The sequence below is a fragment of the Rhinopithecus bieti genome, unplaced genomic scaffold (assembly GCF_001698545.2).
Source record: "Rhinopithecus bieti isolate Rb0 unplaced genomic scaffold, ASM169854v2 scaffold_82990, whole genome shotgun sequence".
Classification (NCBI taxonomy): domain Eukaryota; kingdom Metazoa; phylum Chordata; class Mammalia; order Primates; family Cercopithecidae; genus Rhinopithecus; species Rhinopithecus bieti.
Window position 1 is genome coordinate 242,259 of NW_016830404.1, and position 5,383 is coordinate 247,641.

Sequence of the window (5,383 nt, forward strand, 5' to 3'; positions counted from 1 at the left end):
GTATTTTTAGTAGAGACAGGGTTTTGCCATGTTGGCCAGGCTGGTCTCCAACTCCTACCCTCAAGGTTGATCTGCCGACGTCCCTCTCAACAGTGCTGGATTACAGGTGTAGCCACGTGCATCCCAGCCCAAGGATCTATTAGTTATTTTCTAACACCCCATTCTCCTCAGCACAGAGAGGAACTTACTGCTTTTTAACGTACACATGGCTACCCAGAGTAATGACCACTGTGACTAACCTCTGGACCAAGGGGATGTATAAAGCAAATTTCATGTGGAAGCTACTGGGAATCTCCCTTAAAGATTAGGCTGCCATGTCCCTTCTTCTTGACTCCTTAGTTTTTCCTGTTGGCGTGGAATGTGAAGTGAAGGCGCTAGAGCTGGAGGAGCCCCATCTTGACCATGAGCATTGACCTGAGAAATAGAGGTCATATATGAGTAGAACAACAAATCAAAAGGAGGTGGAGTGCCCTGAGAGCTTATGAGTGACAACCAGCCACATGGCTTTTTTGACTGCCGTTCTCTGGAGGCGTGCTCCATGAGAGATCAATTTTCCTCTGCTGGTTCATGCCACTATTTATTTGTAGACTCTGTTCTCTCAGCTAAACCTTATACAACTCAATACGAATGAATCTACAGAGAGGAAAAGCCAAGCCCTGGAACCAAGAACCCATAAAGAAGCCTGTGATCTTGCAATGTACCCGTTCGCCTCCAGTGAAAAATGGTGGAATTAGAAAAAAAAGTCATGTCAGCTGGGCAGAGGGTTGGCTCACATCTGTTAATCCAGCACTTTTGGTGAGGCCGAGGTGCGGTGGTCACTAGGTCAGGAGTTTGAGACTAGCCTGACCAATATTGGTGAAACCCTTGTCTCTTACTAAAAAATACAAAAGTAGCCAGGCGCGTGGCAGGTGCCTGTAATCCCAGCTACTTGGGAGGCCAGGCAGGGAGGGAATTGCCTTGAACCCAGTGAGCGGGAAGTTGCAGTTGAGCCGAGATTGTGCCACTGCACTCCAGGCCTTGGCAACAGAGCGAGATCCTTGTTTCAATAAAAAAAAAAAAAAGAAGAAATAAGAAAAAGAAAGAAAAAAAAATCACGCCATTGTCCCCCCCTCGATGCCTAGGTCTGAGTTCCTGGCAGAAAAATAGAGGAATCCAGTAATCCCTGAATGAGAATTATTTTTTTAAAAGCCAGGAATATAAAAGCACCACCCAAAGAAGGGAGAAGATAAAATCTGAGTGTACTAAAATGAAAAATACACTTCTGAATGACAAAAGACACCAATAAATGAAGTTATCAGACAGTGCCACAGACTACATAACAACAAGGGATTAGTCAGAAAACATAAAGAACTCCTATAAGGCGCAAAGTTAAAAGACAGGCAAGTGGCGGGTTTAAAAAAAAGAGAAAAAAAAACTAATGGGGAAAGGAACATAAAGGAGGGAGTTTTCGCAGAGAGGAAACTGAATGGACCCAACAACCAAATTAAAAGGTGCACAACCTCCATACTGGAGTAGATGGAAATGTTAATTAAAATGATAACTTTTGCCGTTTATTGGAGTCCCCTACTATGCATCAGGCGCAACCACTGTAAGTGCCGGTACATATCAATCTCACATCCATCAAATGGGCAAAACTGTTTTTTGTCTTTCTTTTTTGTCTTGTTCCTTTCTCTTTTTGTTGTTGTTGTATCTCTGCTTTCTTTCGTTTCTTGCCTTTTCTTTCTTTCTTCTTCTTTCTTTTTTTTTTTTTTTTTTGGCAAGAACGTTTTAAAGCACCAACAAATAATCAATTTTGTCAAGGCTGTGAAGCGATGGAAACTTCCAGGCACTGCTGGGGAGAGTACAACCAAATTATAGGGCAATGTGGCAATATCTAGTGAAGCTGAAGATGCAACTCACTTTGTTTTTTTTTTTTTTTCAGACGGAGTCTCGCTCTGTCGCCCAGGCTAGAGTGCAGTGACATGATCTCAGCTCACTGCAACCTCCGCCTCCTGGGTTCAAGAGGTTCTCCTGCCTCAGTCTCCCGAGTAGCTGGAACTGCAGATGTGTGCCACCACACCCAGCTAATTTTTGTATTTTTAGTAGAAACGGGGTTTCACTATGTTGGCCAGCCTGGGCAACTCACTTCTAGAAGGATACTTGGAGAAAGTTTTGCATATGTGCTCAAGAATATGCAGCCCTTGGCTGGGTACGGCGGCTCACACCTGTAATCCCTGTAATCCCAGCACTTTGGGAGGCCAAGGCAGGTGGATCACCTGAGGTCAGGAGTTCGATACCAGTCTCATCAACATGGTAAAAATCTCTCTACTAAAAATAAAAAAAAATCAGCTGGGCATGGTGGTGGGCACCAGCTACTCAGGAGGCTGAGGCAGGAGAATCACTTGAACCTGGGAGGCAGAGGTTGCAGTCAGCTGACTGCGCCATTGCACTCCAGCCTGGGTGACAGAGTGAGACTCCATCTCAAAAAAAAAAAAAAAAAAAAAAAAAAAAAAAAAAAAAATAGAGCCCTTTTTTAAAAAAAAAAAAAAAAAAAAAAAAAAAAAAGGAAACAATATAAATGGCCCCCACCAGAATGTATATAAGTCAACATACATACTCTGGATTATTCTACAAGGAAGATGAATGAACTAGAACTATGTATCAATATAGACGAGTGTCACAAACAAAATGCTGAAAGAAAAAGGCAAATTTGGAGATGATATGTACATATTACCATTGGTATATAATTTTAAAATATGTGTAACAATCCTGTATTCTTTATGGACACCCTCATTGTAGTAATGGTATAAAAATATTTGAGATAATGAATATCTAGGGAGATATGGGGTAGGACAGACTCTGGCAAGGGTGTCAACTCTATATTTTCATTCTTAAAAAGAAAGGAAACTCAGGGAAATATAGCATAGGGTTACAGTTTGATAAAGCTACAGTCGGGCACAGTGGGGCACCTGTAGTCCAAGCTACTGGGGAGGCTGAGGTGGGAAGATGGCTTGAGTCCAGGAGTTCAAGGCTCTGTAGTGAGCTATATTTCTTCCTGTGAATAGACACTGCACTGCAGCCTGGGCTACATAGCCAGACCTCGACTCTAAAAGGCAACAACAAGGTTAAAACTAAGTAGGGGGTATATCTGTGTTCATACGTTGGTCTCTACACATTTCTGTATACTTGAAATATTAACAATAAAAATATAAAAGAAGTAATCCAGTCATTTTGAAAAAAATAGAAAATAGCAAAGAACTACATAATCCCATCATCTAGAAATGTTAACATTTTGATCTAAAATGTGTCATTGATTTCTAGTACTTATTGAACCACTACATTGTGCCTAGTCAAGACACTGGACATTCAAGATACCCCAAGCCAGTAATACTATGCCATTTCTGGATGACACCTTGCCATAGGTACTGTTGAAATCCGTCAAAAAGGTCACAGCTCCGTAAAGAAGTATCTTTACAGTGTATGTTTCAGATTTTTCACTGAATTAATAGTCAATATTTGTCAAAGGGACCGCCCACTGTTTTCTGGAAATAACAATAACCAACACTTTTATTAAGTGTTTGGTATGTGCCAGGCCCTATTCTGAGAGCTTTATATGCATTAACACAGTTTGTTTTTCTTGTTTAGAGACAAGGTCTTGCTGTTGCCCAGGTTGGAGTGCAGTGACGTGATCATAGCTCACTGTAACCTCAAACTCCTGGGCTCAAGCGATCCTTCTGCTTCAGCCTCCCACTCGGGAGCTGGGACTATAGGCATGCACCACCAGGCTTGGCTAATTTTTTAACTTTTTTTGCAGAGACGAGGTCTTGATATGTTGCCCAGGCTGGTCTTGAACTCCTGGACTCAAACTAATTCTCCCACTTTGGCCTCTCAAAGTGCTAGGATTATGTATTGACACATTTAATTCTCACAACTACCCTCTGAAGTAGGTGCCATTATTTTCATTATCATCCCCATTTTCAAAAGAAGGAAGCTGAGGCACAGAGAAGTAACTTGCAAAAGTCACATGGCTACTAAGGGGTTGGGGGGCAGGGGCGGCCAGGATTTCTACCAGGCAGTCTGGCTCCAAAGCTCTTGCTCTTAACTACTATGAAATCTTATTTTCAGAATCACTAATTTTACGGCAATAATACTTTTGGTTATTGTTGTGTGGCAAGTGGAATCATTAGCATGAGTTGAGATTTGAATTCCAATGTGGCATTGCCTAAATTGATCTCATTTCATGTAGTGTGTATGGCCTATCTCCTTAATCAGAGAGCAAGCTTCTAAAAGGCAGACAGGAGCTGGGCATGGTTGCTCATGTGTGTAATTCCAACACTTCGGGAGGCCAAGGTGGGTGGTCACCTGGGGTCAGGAGTTTGAGACCAGCCTGGCCAACATGGTGAAACTCCATCTCTACCAAAAATACAAAAATTAGCCAGACATGGTGGCACATGCCTATAATCCCAGCTACTCAGGAGGCTGAGGCAGGAGAATCACTTGAAACTAAGAAGTGGAGGTTGCAGTGAACTGAGATTGCACCTCTGCACTCCAGCCTGAGTGACAGATATTCCGTCTCTAAAATAAGGCCAGGCACGGGGGCTCACGCCTATAATCCCAGCACTTTGGGAGGCTGAGGCGGTTGGATCACGAGGTCAGGAGTTCAAGACCAGCCTGGCCAAGATGGTGAAACCCTGTCTCTACTAAAAGTAAAATAAAAGTAAAAGCTGGGCATGGTGGTGGGCACCTGTAATCCCAGCTATTCAGAAGGCTGAGGCAGAGAAATACTTGAACCCAGGAGACAGAGGTTGCAGTAAGCCGAGATCGTGCCACTGCACTCCAGCCTGGGTGACAGAGCAAGACTCAGTCTCAAAAAATATAATAAAATAAAGGGCAGACACCATTTTTTTAAGACAATATCTTTTTGTAGGCCGGTATTTACCTTCAACAGTGTTATTTGCCTAGAGAAGTTTTCAATAAATGCTTGTTAGCGGTGGAACGTATCCATACAGCTTGGCAGCAACCTCAATTCTTGCCTCCTCAGAAGAAAGAATTCGACTGATGGGCATAAGGCAGAAGGAGAGACTGAGGCAAGTTTTAGAGCAGGAGTGAAAGTTCATTAAAAAGCTTTACAGCAAGAATGAAAGGAAGGAAAGTATACTCAGAAGAGGGCCAAGCGGGCGACTTGAGAGACAAGTGCCCAGTTTGAGTTGACTTAGAGTTTTATAGGTTGGCATACTTCTAGGGTCTTGTGTTACTTCTCCTCACTCGCCCAACTCCTGAGACCTTATGGGGAAGTTGCTGATCACCAGTTTCAGGTGTTTTCTATTAGGAGAAAAGAATTAGAGAGTTCTTTCCCTGGCACCGGCTGTGACCAAGTATTACTTTTTTTTTTTTTTTTTTTTTT